The sequence below is a fragment of the Rattus rattus genome, chromosome 3 (genome assembly GCF_011064425.1).
Source record: "Rattus rattus isolate New Zealand chromosome 3, Rrattus_CSIRO_v1, whole genome shotgun sequence".
Classification (NCBI taxonomy): Eukaryota; Metazoa; Chordata; class Mammalia; order Rodentia; family Muridae; genus Rattus; species Rattus rattus.
In genome coordinates this window covers 220,357,671-220,373,154 of record NC_046156.1, presented here as the reverse complement: position 1 = coordinate 220,373,154, position 15,484 = coordinate 220,357,671, and the positions used below count along the sequence as shown (strand labels likewise).

General features: G+C 37.3%; 1 protein-coding gene across 1 annotated transcript in view; it reads left to right on the top strand.

Moving 5' to 3' along the window:
- Positions 1 to 15,484, top strand: part of Mctp1 (multiple C2 and transmembrane domain containing 1) — an 865,685-nt gene that overhangs the window by 336,302 nt on the left and 513,899 nt on the right. The window lies entirely within an intron of this gene.

Genomic DNA, 15,484 nt, shown 5'->3' with positions numbered 1-15,484 from the left:
CACAATGAATACTTTTAACTTCTAGACCTTTCTTCTAAACCTATGGTCAAACTCTCAGGCACCGTTACAACAGAGATTTAAATTCAGCCAGAAGCAGAAAGCTCTCTCGTCCAGGCAAAGAGAACTGGGTTTAGTAGTATTTGGATTAATTTTGCAGGGATTCTAGTAGTTAGTGGATTCTAAATTACCATTAGAACAGACTGTTGTTTTGAGTATCTGGCATATTCCCATTGCATTCATTTGACAATTTTTATTTGGTTGGCCAAATCTTCTTAAAGTCTATAAAAATGCTTAGGTCAAGTTTCTCATAATAAATTCTGCACTTGCAGGAAGCAAGTTAGTGAGATTTCTTTTAGCAACATCAAAATGTGTTTATCTTAGATGCCAAGCTGAGTGAATGAGAATGGAGGGAGTTTTTAACCAGAAAGATTCTGCCTTGGAAGTTTATGCAAAAGAAAAATGACATAGGTACTTGTGCTGTGGCCTAGCATGGAAGGATTAGACGTCTTAGTCAGGGCGGAGACACTGAATGCCCTGGAGGGATTACATTTTACCTATGCCATCTCTTTTGGAAAGCAGCTCCAGTTCAGCCTTGCAGGTCCTGGGAGAGGCGTGCAGTCTTTGCTGGTATATTTTCATTAAGGAATCACAAGAGCCTGACAGTTCACTATCACTACTGTTAGCAGATTCAAACAGAATGTTGTCCTCTTAAATGTGAGAGCTTCAAGATTATATTGGGTTTCAAAAGTTACTATATAAAATAGTATCCTATGAGATGAAAAAAAATCCTCTATCCTCCCAAAGTTCAAAACTGCTTTGTTTTGTTATAGGTGTTTTTCCTTGCATTTTCTCTAGAGAAGCAGTTATATCCCCATGTGTTCGCTCACCTTCTTCCTGTCTGGGCCAGAGCACTAGGGCAAAGTTCCAGCTCACATACAAGGGTGATAGCAGGCACATCTGAAAGCAAACTGGAGTTGAAAGAGAAGGCAAGAAAGCCCCCTTTTCTCCACCACACCCAAATTTATATATTTTTAAAATGAAAACCAAATGATTGCTGAAACCTGTGGTTGTGGACTGAGCGTGTAGGGCCCCACTAACATCCATGGCTGTGGACTGAGTGTACAGGGCCACACTAACATCCATGGCTGTGGACTGAGTGTGAAGGGCCCCACTAACAGCCATGGCTGTGGACTGAGTGTGCAGAGCCCTGCTAAAAGTTCATGTACTGAACTTCCTCTCCATTTGCTGGTGCTGTTTTGGAAACTTGAGAAGTGGGTTTTACCTAGAGCCAGTAGGCCTTGACGGGCAGGTTCTTGGCTTACGTTTTTCCGGCCACTTTCAGTCTCTGTCCCTTTCTCGTCTTCTGTGGTGTAAGCACCTGCCTTTTGCTTCATTCTGCTGCTGCACCATGATATTTCACATAATTACATGGGGCCAAGCAATCTTGATCTGAACCCTGTGAAACCATGAGACAAAAATTAATTCTTTTTTTTCTTAATTTGTCTTCGTCCAGTATTTTATCACAGCAACATGAAAGCAAACACTATACCCTACACCTGTTCATTTCCTCTCGAAATGCAAGCTCTTGCCTGCAACTTCAAATGTGGCTGGATCTGGGAATACAGAGGCAAGAAGAAGCTGAATGGTGGAAACTTTTCCTCTTCTTTATTTAACATGATTAAAAAAACATTTTTTGGAGATTAAAATATAATTACAACATTTCTCCCTTTCCTTTCCTCCTTCTAAACCCTCTGTGTTTAGCTTTTTGTTAATGGGTTCTCAATATTGGGAATGAATTTGGTATGTAAAGATCTCTTTTAGCATTAAATTAATCATTCATCATTAAAATGTGATCTTAAATTTCATTCTTCCATGGATCATCATCTTAAAGGAAAGCCTACAGCTGTGATGGCGACTACAGCTTTCTTCTTCATTTACTGTTCAGTTGCTGATTATGTTGATGATGTGAAGCTGGGCATTAGACATTGAAACAAAACTTTTTTCAATTTTTTGAACTTCTCAGGTTGGAGGGACACAGGGTTAATACCACTTAATGCTGTTCTGGCTGTGTGATTCATAATTCTGTATGCCTTGGCATGTATTCCAGATTGAGTAGCTAAAAATAGAAAGTAACCCCTCATGAATACTGTATATCTTCCTGTCCACCAGGAGCTTCATTTATCCTTTTAAAATTAACTTTAAAAAAGGTAATTAAAAGTTGAGAAGTTAAGGTAAGTTTCTTTGACTAATATCATTTCCTATGAGACTTCAGAGAGAAAGGAAGGTTCTGGTTCCTGACTTGAGAGTCACAAGACCTGGCAGGCAGTACAGGGCCTGCAGCCAAAGCTTGCTCTCATCTGTGCTCATTTGCATTCAGCATGATGCAATGTTTAGATCTTTTTATTTTCTTAAGCTATTTGTGTTTGTCAGAAAGAAAACCATGCAAATATCTGCAGATCTCCAACCTACTTCCTCATGCTGCCTATATTCAAATGAAACCTCATAGATTGCAGAGTCCTTGGGAATTATACAGTTCATGCCTCCGCTCTTTGCTTTAAGAAGAGGAGGCTTTCGGTATTAGCATTAACCTACTAATTAACATTGCCTTCCTAAGACTTGCAACTTTATTTTTTAACTAATTGATTTTAAGAATTGCTTGAAAGATAACTCTAATACCTGATAAAGCTAAGACATATTTTGAACTTGGAAGTTCAAATCATACTGGCATCTTTGCAAGTAGTTCATGTCTTTGTGTATATGTAGTTATATTCAAATTGACTCAAATATAGAGTCCTACATGTCCATTGCATCAAAAACATTTATAACAAATAATGAGAATACAGAAGGTTGTTTTAAATTGTTTAATTGTTTTAAATTACTAAGATTGTATAAAACAGTAATAAAATTGATTGGAATGATGAGAGTGAATGCCACATATACACTAATTTTGTTTAAAAGGAACACAACTTTGGCCTCACCTTCATGATAGCTAAAGAAAAGTAGAAATTATAGAAATTTATCTGAATGACTGACCATTTCTCTTATTCTCCTAAGAGAAACTTACTATGTGGACTTTAACTGCAGGCAACAGATGATTCACAAATATTTTGTAAACATTACAAAATATGATATTCTAGTGAGCATTTATTATATTGGTTATTCCATATGCAACTTAATATATGGAATCAAATCTTAAATTAAGTCAGCATTGTTTTAGGGGAACTGAGTAACTAGATGTGATGATTTTCATACAAGTTCCACCAATAAAGTAAAAAATACAAAACATTTAAGGGTTTGTTCTGGTGCAGAGCCTGCGTCCTGGCAGCTCTAACAAACTAAGCTTGTATTCAATAGCCAATGAAAGGAATAGAGTTAATTTGATACAACCACATTGGGAAAAGGAACAAAAAGGTCCATCTTCCCAGTGCCCTGACAGGATATTTAGATTTATGTGGAAAGCAAGAGATATGTATAGCTAGGTGGTCCTGATCAATGTGTGACATCAACCATCGTGGGTTCATCGGTGTGTTGGATCCATTTGCTTTTGCAATATGGTTTGACAAGTTCTTAGACTTATATAAAACTTTTTTCCCCGAGAGCCAAGTTCCTTCTCTGGCTGGTACCAGGCCTTTTCTTTCTGTGGACATGAAACTACCACTATAAAATTTCAATAGGATGATAGACAAAGAGAGAGGCAAATTTCCTCTCCTTAGAATATCTTCTACTCCTGCCAAGATGGTTTTTAAACACACACACACACACACACACACACACACACACACACACAGAGAGAGAGAGAGAGAGAGAGAGAGAGAGAGAGAGAGAGAGAGAGGAGATACCGTTTCTGGAAGGTCTTTTTCCATGACGTGAGAAGTGAATGACATGAGTCATTGTATTGAGTGCTTCCTTGTACAGGGCTCAGCAATTGGGCCTTGAAGAACTGTGGTGAGTGAAATACTCCTCCTTAACCCTTGTCATAGTCATTGAAGTACTGTGGAGACAAATGTGAATCAAATGGCTGCCTAGTGAAGAACAAATACCTGTGATAAGTGGTATAAAATCAGACCTTAAGAGAAGGTATATTCCCAGGAAATTCTGAGTAATTATATAACTGGAGAAAGTACAGTATTCCCTAAGGTAACAGAAATATATTTTATATAAATTCTAAAGTGTATGCTCAAGAATCCATTTAGCTAATGGGACATATCCATTCTTTCACAACTCAAACATAGCCACTGTAACTTCACCCTTAAGTGTTCCTCCATCAATAACTGGGAGGAATACTTAGATAATGTCTTCTGTTACCTCCTATGACTTTATGTAACTCCCCCAGAGACCCCATGCAATTCTGATGCCATCTAAACAGGCAAGCATTTCTTTTTTTTTAAGTGCCAAGATATTGATCATGATGATGGAGGACTTCAAGAAAGACATAAAGAACTCCCTTAAGAAGTGCAGGATAACACAAATAAACAAGTAGAAGCCTATAGAGAAGAAACAAAATCCCTGAAAGAATTACAGGAAAACACAATCAAACAGGTGAAAGAATTAAAAATGGAAATAGAAGCAATAAAGAAAGTACAAGGGGAGACAACCCTAGATGTAGAAAACCAAAGGAAGAGACATAGACCCATGATACAAGCATCACCAACAGAATACAAGAGATAGAAGAGAGAATCTCAGGAGCAGAAGATTCCATAGAAATCATCAACACAACTGTCAAAGATAATGAAAAACTGAAAAAGCTACTGGCGCGAAACATACATGAAATCCAGGACACAATGAGAGAATCAAATCTAAGCATAATAGGTATAGAAGAGAGTGAAGACTCACAGCTCAAAGGACCAGTAAATATCTTCAACAAAATCATAGAAGAAAACTTCTCTAACCTAAAGAAAGAGATGCCCATAAACATACAAGAAGCCTACAGAATTCCAAAGAGATTGGACCAGAAGAAAAACTCCTCCCGTCATATAATAGTCAAAACACCAAATGCACAAAATAAAGAAAAATATTAAAAGTACTAAGGGAAAAAGGTCAAGTAACATATAAACGCAGACCAATCAGAATTACACCAGACTTCCCACCAGAGAATATGAAGGACAAAAGATCGTGGACAGATGTCATACAGACCCTAAGAGAACACAAATGCCAGCCCAGGTTACTGTATCAAGGAAAACTCTCAATTAACATAGATGGAGAAACCAAGATATTCCATGACAAAACCAAATTTACACAAAATCTTTCTACAAATCAAGCCCTACAAAGGATAATAAATGGTAAAACCCAACACAAGCAGGCAAGCCACATCCTAGAAAAAGCAAGAAATTAATCGTTTTACAACAAAATAAAGAGAACACAAGCACAAAAACATATTTTCACATCCAAATAAGAATATAACAGGAAGCAACAATCACAATTCCTTAATATCTCTCAACATCAATGAACTCAATTCCCCAATAAAAAGACACAGATTAACAAACTGGATATTCACTGAGGACCCAACATTTTGCTGCCTACAGGAAACACACCTCAGAGACAAAGACAGCCACTACCTCAGATTAAAAGGCTGGAAAACAACTTTCTAAGCAAATGGTCTGAAGAAGCAAGCTGGAGAAGCCATTCTAAGATCGAATAAAATTGATTTTCAACCATAAGTCATCAAAAAGATAAGGAAGGGCACTTCATTTTCATCGAAGGAAAAATTCACCAAGATGAACTCTCAATCCTAAATATTTGCTCCAAATACAAGGGCACCTACATACATAAAAGAAACCTTACTAAAGCTCAGAGCACACATTGTACCTCACACAATAATAGTAGGAGATGTCAACACCCAACTCTCTTCAATGGACAGATCATGGAAACAGAAATTAAACAGACGCGGACAGACTAAGGGAAGACATGAACCAAATGGACTTAACAGATATTTATAGAACATTATATCCTAAAACAAAAGGATATAGATTCTTCTCACCATCTCATGGTACTTTCTCCAAAATTGACCATATAATCGGTCATAAAACAGGCCTCAACAGATTAAAAAAAACAGATGGAAATAATCCCATGCATCCTATCAGACCACCAAGGGCTGAAACTGGTCTTCAATAATGATAAGCTAAGAATGCCTACATATGCATGGAAGTTGAACAAAGCTCTACTCAATAATAACCTGGTCAAGGAAGAAATAAAGAAAGAAATTAAAGACTTCTTAGAATTTAATGAAAATAAAGGTACAACATACCCAAATTTATGTATGGGACACAATGAAAGCTGTGCTAACAGGAAAACTCATAGCTCTGAGTGCCTGCAGAAAGAAACAGGAGAAAGCATATGTCAGCAGCTTGACCGCACACCTAAAAGCTCTAAAACAAAAAGAAGCAAATGCACCCAGAGGAGTAGAAGGCAGGAAATTATCAAATTCAGAGCTGAAATCAACCAAGTAGAAACAAAAAGGACTATACAAAGAATCAACAGAACCAAAAGCTGGTTCTTTGAAAAAATCAACAAGATAGATAAAGCCTTAGCCAGACTAACCAGAGGACACAGAGAATGCGTCCAAATTAACAAAATCAGAAATGAAAAGGGAGACATAACAACAGAATCAGAGGAAATTCAAAAAGTCATCAGATCCTACTACAAAAGCCTATATTGAAGAAAACTTGAAAATCTGGAGGAAATGGACAATTTCCTAGACAGATACCAGGTACGGAAGTTAAATCAGGAACAGATAAGCCATTTAAATAACTCCATAACCCCCAAAGAAATAGAAGCAGTCATTACAAGTCTCTCAACCAAAAAGAGCCCAGGTTCAAATGGGTTCAGTATAGAATTCTATCAGTCCTTCATAGAAGACCTCATACCAATACTATCCAAATATTCTATAAAATTGAAACAGATGGAGTGCTACTGAATTCCTTTTATGAAGCCACAATTACCCTTATACCTTACAAACCACACAAAGACCCAACAAAGAAAGAGAACTTCAGGCCAATTTCCATTATGAATATAGACACAAAAATAATCAATAAAATTCATGCAAACCGAATCCAAGAGCACATCAAAACAGTCATCCCTCATGATCAAGTAGGCTTCATCCCAGGTATGCAGGGATGGTTTAATATATTGAAAACCATCAACGTAATCCACTATATAAACAAACTGAAAGATAAAATCCCCATGATCATTTCATTAAATGCTGAGAAAGCATTTGATAAAATTCAACACCCCTTCATTATAAAAGTCCTGGAAAGAACATGAATTCAAAGCCCATACCTAAACATAGTAAATGCCACCATATACAGCAAACCAGTAGCTAATATTAAACTAACGGAGAGAAACAAGGCAATCCCACTAAAATCAGGTACTAGACAAGGCTGCTCACTCTGTTCCTACTTATTCAACATAGATCTCGGAGTCCTAGCCATAGCGATCAGACAGCAAAAGGAGATCAAACAGATACAGATTGGAAAGGAAGAAGTCAAAGTATCACTATTTGCAGACGATATGATTATATACTTAAGTGATCCCAAAAGTTCCACCAGAGAACTACTGAATCTGATAAACACCTTCAGCAAACTGGCTGGGTATAAAATTAACTCAAATAAATCAGTAGCCTTCCTCTACACAAAGGAGAAACAAGCCGAGAAAGAAATTAGGGAAATTACACCCTTCGTAATAGTCCCAAATAATATAAAATACCTCAGTGTGACTTTAACCAAGCAAGTGAAAGATCTGTATGATAAGAACTTCAAGCCTCTAAAGAAAGAAATTGAAGAAGACCTCAGAAGATGGAAAGGTCTCCCATGCTCATGAATTAGCAGGATTAATATAGTAAAAATGGCCATTTTACCAAGAGCAATCTACAGATTCAATGCAATCCCCATCAAAATACCTATCCAATTCTTCAGAGAGTTAGACAGAACAATTTGCAAATTCATCTGGAATAACAAAAAACCCAGGATACATAAAACTATCCTCAACAATAAAAGGACTTCCAGTGAAATCACTATCCCTGAACTCAAGCAGTATTACAGAGCAATAGTGATAAAAACTTTATGGTATTGGTACAGAGGCAGGCAGATAGACCAATGGAACAGAATTGAAGACCCAGAAATGAACCCACACACCTATGGTCACTTGATTTTTGACAAAGAAGCCCAAACCATCCAATGGAAAAAAGATAGCCTTTTCAGCAAATGGTGCTGGTTCAACTGGAGGTCAGCATGTAGAAGAATGCAGATCGATCCATGCTTATCACCCTGTACAAAGCTTAAGTCCAAGTGGATCAAGGACCTCCACATCAAACCAGATACACTCAAACTAATAGAAGAAAAAGTAGGGAAGCATCTCAAACACATGGGCACTGGAGAAAATTTCCTGAACCAAACACCAATGGCTTATGCTTTAAGATCTAGAATCGACAAATGGGATCTCATAAAACTACAAAGCTTCTGTAAGGCAAAGGACATTGTTGTTAGAACAAAACAGCAACCAACAGATTGGGAAAAGATCTTTACCAATGCCACAACTGATAGCGGGCTCATATCCAAAATATACAAAGAACTCATGAAGTTAGGCTGCAGGGAGACAACCCTATTAAAAATGGAGTTCAGAGATAAATAAAGAATTCACAGCTGAGGAATGCCGAATGGCTGAGAAGCACCTAAAGAAATGTTCAGCATCTCTAGTCATAAGGGAAATGCAAATCAAAACAACCCTGAGATTTCACCTCACACCAGTGAGAATGGCTAAGATCAAAATCTCAGGTGACAGCAAATGCTGGCGAGGATGTGGAGAAAGAGGAACACTCCTCCATTGTTGGTGGGATTGCAGACTGGTACAACCACTTTTGAAATCAGCCTGGAGGTTCCTCAGAAAATTGGACATTGCACTGAGGACCCAGCTATACCTCTCTTGGGCATATACCCAAAAGATGCTCCAACAAATAAAAAAGACACATGCTCTGGTACAGAATTTCCTTAAAGGGACTGGTGTGACAAATTGGGTATAAGGTCTGGGGGAGAATAGAACCACCCTGTGACTTCATTCCCTAGCCAATAGAGTAATCCTTTACTTGGACTCACAGGCTACTTAAATCACTGAGAGGTACTGTCCAAACCATGGCACTGTCGCTTAAAAAAAATGATTACCACTCTATCTTGTACCAGATCTTCACAGCTGTGACATGGCTTAAATTCCATAATCCAACCCAAGAGGAGCCCGTCTAAAGCAAAATATCAAATTTATCCATCCATTTTAAAATGATCCATCCATAGACTATATTTTAACCTGATATAGTCATCATATTGTAGTTTTTGGAAGGGCTTGTTGTACCCCACAGAAGTCCCGTTTCTTTCATTTGTATTCCTCACTTGCTTCACTTCTTCTCTGTATTTATTTATTTATTTATTTATTTATTTATTTATTTATTTATTTTTTATATTTACTCCCTTATACATATTAAGAACAAGGCAGAAGTCAAAGCAAAACAAAACAAATGCTCAAATTATTGCATAAATCAACTCTCTTTTAAGAGAAAATGAGAAAGAACAAGAAAAAGAGAGATTTAAGTTATTTTCAAATTTTGACTTTTTTTAATTTTGAGATTATAATAAAATCATTATTGCCTTTCTCTTCTGCCTCCAAGTTCTCCCCAAAAGACTCTCTTATTCTCTTTCAAATTCATCCTCTCATTTTTCATTAATTGTTTTACACACACACACAAACACATACACACACACACACACACACTCTCTCTCTCTCTCTCTCTCTCTCTCTCTCTCTCTCTCTCTTTCTCTCTCTCCTAAATATTCCTTTATCTTAGTGTCTACCCTGAGAGCAGCTCTGGTCTAGGTGATTGGTATATACCAACAAATAAAACAATTTCTATATTAAGAGTCCATATTTTAAAGTATTTTAAAGAAATAGTATATATGAAAAGTATATTTATTACAAGTTTTAACTCTGAAAAAAGAAGGGTAAAATTATAGTAAAGAATTGTAAGACTCAACCTGAGTCTTGACTACCGGGAGACTCCTGTGAATGAGACATGAGACTGGAGATCAACGCAAAAGCAAGAGGTTTATTCCAGCGTACTGGGGTCGGCCTACATTGAAAGGAGAGGGGACCCCAAACTATTTGTCAGTACAGTTTTTATATATTTTGTAAAGGTAGGGTTACAGCAATGGTGATTGGGCATATAAACATTGGTGGGCTCAATTGACCTTTAGGTTGCTGCCAACTGGGGCAGCGTCAGGGTCTTTGATCTACATTCCCTGGGGCTGCTATTAGATAAGGTTGGGACAGCCCTTCTTGGGAGAACCGTGCTGCCTGGCATCTTGGAGACATTACAGGAACTATGGTCAGATAAGATTGGAGCATTCCTTCCTGGATGGGAGGGGCTGTTTGATGCCTAGAGGCTGGTGGAAAATGATTTCAGAATGATTAGTAATATACAAAACCAGAATGGGATCTAAATATGCTAATAATGAGATTTGCTTTTAGATTTCTCTGTTAGTAAAAAGCCCAGCCCTACTGAAAGCCAAATCTGGTTCTAATGCATGGTAACAATCTTACCTACTAGTTAGTCTATTTTCTGGGTTGTTCTAGAACTCCCAGAATTCTAGGAGCAAGTGATAAAGATGCTAATAATGAGATCTGCTTTTAGATTTCACTTTGTTAGTTAAATGCCTAGTCCTGCTGAAAGCCCAGGCTGGTTCTAATTCATGGTAATAACCTTAGCTACTAGTTAGTCTAACTTCAGGGTTGTTCTAGAACTCCCAGAATTCTAGGAGCAAGTGATTAAGTGCTAAGTCCTCAGAGCCAGTCTAGCTTTCAATTAAATTCATGGTTTCATATCTTCAGGAGCCTAGCCTGGCTTTAATGATAACTGTCTTTCATGTCTTTGTCTTGACCTTCCTCTCTTGCTCCTTGGGTAGTACCTTAGACAAGAGAGTTATACAGGAGATAACTCTTACACTGAGAACTTTAAAATCAATTCGACATATTATTACCAGTGCTAAAAAAAATACTTTCAACAAAAACAAGACAAAGCAAACAAACAAATATGGAATCTTCCTCAAGTTTTAAAACAACAAGATAGCTTGTAAGATAAATAGTTTCTAACCTTAAATTCAGCCTGTTGTGATTTCTAGCTCCTAAAGTATGACTATATTTGGAAATAAAATCTTTCAAGTGAAAGCACATTAGAGCTGCACCATTTTGCCAGTTTTTGTGAATTCAGGTTCATCATGAAATGAAGAAGAAATGATGAAGAGGAAATTGGGGTGTGGATATGCACAGGAGAGTAGCATGAGAAGGCACAGGGAAGGTAGCTGTGTACAAGCCTACAAAAGAGAGGAGAGGGAAGAAACCCTGTCCTCAGATTTCTCAGACTTCTAGATTTCAGACCAGAAAAAAAAAAAAAAAAAAAAAAAAAAAGAATTTCTGTTGGCTTAGCCACTCTACTTGTGATACTATTGTAGCCACTCTTACTGACTAATACCCGGAGCCATAAGCAGGATTGGAGGTACCTATGCTATTTGTTACTAGATAACAAATGAATGGCATGTGTCTATCACTAGACGACACCTGTAAGCCCTCTCTGCCCCACTTTGCTACTTTGTTTTATGTGTCTTGCCAGTAGAAATAGAACACTGTTTCTTTCTTTCAGATTTACTATCAGCAGCCTATCTCACCTAATCTACCTGGAAGCTTCTGGAAAGGTGGTCAGGGCTCTACAGAGAAACAGAACCAGTAGGATATGCATACAGACATCTGAGAGAGTGGCTCACTTCTTTATGGAGCTGGGGAGTGAGGAACCAACAAAGAGATTGGACTTACAATTACTTTGTACACTTGCCAGAAATGATCTGTTCCATGGTGTAAAGAAGTGCTGGTAGTTAAGAGGTGGAAAATACAAGGTGGAGTATTTGATGTTTTTTTAGTGGTAGCTCTCTGTTGTGCCTGTGATGTTCCTAAGATGGTACTTACTACAGCCTCTTATGGATCATAATGTGGAGTCTTTGATCTCTGGGAGAAACCACATGCTTACTTTCCTAGTGTTTTATAAGTTTGGGTGTAACTTAATTTTCCAAGTGAAGTAAGTTTTAGCCATCATATGAATTTAGGCACCTTTTATTTCCTTCTCTACTCCCGATTTTCACCAGTGGTTTTATTTTTCACTTAGAGAGAGTTTCTTATTCTGGGATCTAAATGCTGCTTGCCACTGTAGAGATACTTTGCAATGTGGCTCTTGATAGCATTGAAAGAGTACTAATATGCTTTTGTTTTAAATAAGTATGTTGTGGTATAATTCACATATTCCGCTATTCACATGTGTTAAAGGGCTTTAAAAACATATTCATAGAATTGTGCATGTGTAACTCAACTTCGAAACATCTTTATTAATTCAATAAGAAATCCTATTCCCTTTAGCCACCAACCTCCAATTCCTCTTTTCCTTTTCAGTCAGTGCTGCTCACTAAAGAACTATTATTCTCTATCTTTGTAGATTTGCCTATTCTGACATGTAATATGTGGTCCACTGGTTTTGACTTGCTTTTCTCACTTAGCATAATGTTTTCAAGGTCTATTCACACTGCAGCATGTCATAGTAATTCATTTATTTAATTTTTATTTAATACCCCATTATAGACATGTTTAATTTTAATTTATCCATTCATCAGTTGATCTACATTTGGGTTGTTCTGCTTTCTGACTTTTAAGCATCATGCTGCTGTGAGTATTCATGAGCACTCTTTGTCTGTATGTTTTCATTTCTCTTGGGCATAAACCTGAGAGAGAAATTTCTGGATTATATGGAAATACGACATTTTACCATCTGAGGGGAAACTTAAAGAAGTTCCTTTCCAGAGGTTTCATCCCCTGGTACACATTGAATGTCCTTTGATGAAGGCTGAGTGCCTTGTCATGAGCAAGTATGGGATACTCCTCTCTAACCACATTTCTTCCTTTCTGGCCTTCCAGCCTTCCGCCTTCTCTTTCACAAACCAACCCTGCTACACATGGCTGGAATGAAATGTCTAAAAAGCATAGTGGAACACATTGTTGCTTGTTTAAACTCCTCTCATGTACTTCTATTCTGAATGTCAGTAACTGAGCTTGGTTCCTGGCTTGGCTCTCCAGCCCTGCATTCCTCTTTATAGTTCCAGCTGTCTACTATGGTTCTAAATTTCCTCAAACATCAAGCTTTTCTCTTATTCTTATACATCTACTGCTTCTAGGCCTCATCTGAGTTATTTCCATCCTAAGGTTTTTGTGGTGTTCCATTTGATTTTAAAATAAAAGAACTGACATCTACTTATACTAGAGATTGAGCCTCCAGTTAGCCATTGTTTAAATATTTAAAGAGCTTGCATCTCTTATTCTTTTGCTTACACTCTCTTCTATTTCCCCATCCTTCCCCCTAGTTATGAGATCAATACATCTCACCTATGCGTCCATACGACCTTATTTATTGTTACAATGTTGCAGTACTTCCTTAGTTGTTGGTGAATAGAGGCCATTTCAAGTATCCTGTGGATTTCACCACTTCCTTTGCTATCCTGAGACATGTCCAGTGCTTTCTAGATTCTCTCTCCAATCAGCAACTGGGTACAAAGTCTCACCACACTCTGCACTGTAGCAGGCCTGCTCCCTTCAGGTTCTATGACATTGATTGTTAAATTTCTGTCACTCTTCAGTGTCCTACTTGCCATTCAATAAATTCGCTAAATGTACTGATAAAAATTAAGAAATTAATGAGTAGCAATCATTTTGTCTCTTTCAGTGGGATACTAGATATTGAAGGACAGTTTTTAAATTTCATGTCAGTCTTTTTGTAACTGACTCTTCAGAGATATTTTATCTGTCATCTAAATGAAATAAATATTTACTGAAGTCTGGGTGAAGAATTTGTTCTAAATTTCTAAAAATTATCCCAATAGGTAGAGTTCTTATGTGCTCTACTCTGTCTTGACATAAAAAAATCTACCTTTAAAAATTCAGATTACATATTCTTCCAATCCCTCTTGACTCAGCCTCATAACTTCATTTTCTTTAATTTTCATTACATACACATATACATATGTACATATGTGTGCATATGTATATATGAGTATAACCTGTTGGATCAACTTAGTTTTGCTTGAATGTATTTACATGAAATCAAGATGGCCACATAGGACTGGCCAACCTATAGAGGCTTACATGTTAAGGTGGGCATGGTTGCATGCACTTACAATCTCAGATCTTAAAACTTATAGACAGAAGGATCATAAATTTGAGGCCAACCTGAGCCTCATGGTTGTGAGACTCTTGTCTTAAAAACAAAACAAAAAGCACACAGGAATTAGGACCTAAAAGAAACAGACATATGTTGTCTTGATCGTTCTCTGTTTTGAGGTTTTTATTATGGCATGATTCCTTCCTGTGATAAAAGCTGAGAACAATATAAATATCTCAGATATAACTATCATAACCTCATCATAAGCAATACGTTGGAGAAACATTAAAAGTGTCCATAGCTACGGTCTTTGGTTACCTCCTGTGCCTTTAACTGTGCAGTCAGTTGATCCCTCTGCTGATCTCACTCAGTTCTGCTGCTCTCCAGGCAGGCGATTATTAGCATCATTAGTGTCTCTTCTATTTCTTCACTCCCCACATATATAAAACTCATGGTAGATGTAAAGTAAAACAAACCATGTGCTTAGTTTATTGGATTAATCAACTGTTCTTTAAAGAGAAATGCAAGGGAAAGAAAGAAACATAAAGGAGAGGCAGAGACAGAAACACAAAAAGGCTTTAGGTTAATTTTCAAAATATTTATTTATTTATTTATTTGTTTGTTTGTTTGTTTATTTATTTATTTTGCTATCCTGGGTATTGTTGTTATTCCAGAGAGCTAATATCCAATATATACAAAGAACTCAAGAAGTTTGACTCTAGAGAACAAATAACCCTATTCAAAATGGGGTACAGAGTTAAACTAAGGGATATCGAATGACTGAGAAGCACCTAAAGAAATGTTCAACATCCTTAGTCATCAGGGAAATGCAAATCAAAACAACTCCGATATTGCACCATACATCAGTCAGAATGGCTAAGATTAAAAACTCAAGTGACAGCACGTGCTAGTGAGGATGTGGGGAAAGAGGAATATTCCTCCATTGTTGGAGGGATTGCAAGCTGGTACAACCACTCTGGAAATCAGTCTGATGGTTCCCCAGAAAGTAGGTCATAATACTACTTGAGGACCCAGCTATACCACTCCTCAGCATATACCCAAAAAATGCCCCAACATATAACAAGGACACATGCTCCACTATGTTCATTGCAGCCTTATTTATAATAGCCAGAAGCTAGAAAGAACCCAGATGTCCTTCAACAGAGGAATGGATACAGAAAATGTGGTACATTTACACAATGGAATACTCCTCAGCTATTAAAAACAATGGCTTCATAATTCTTAGGCAAATAGATG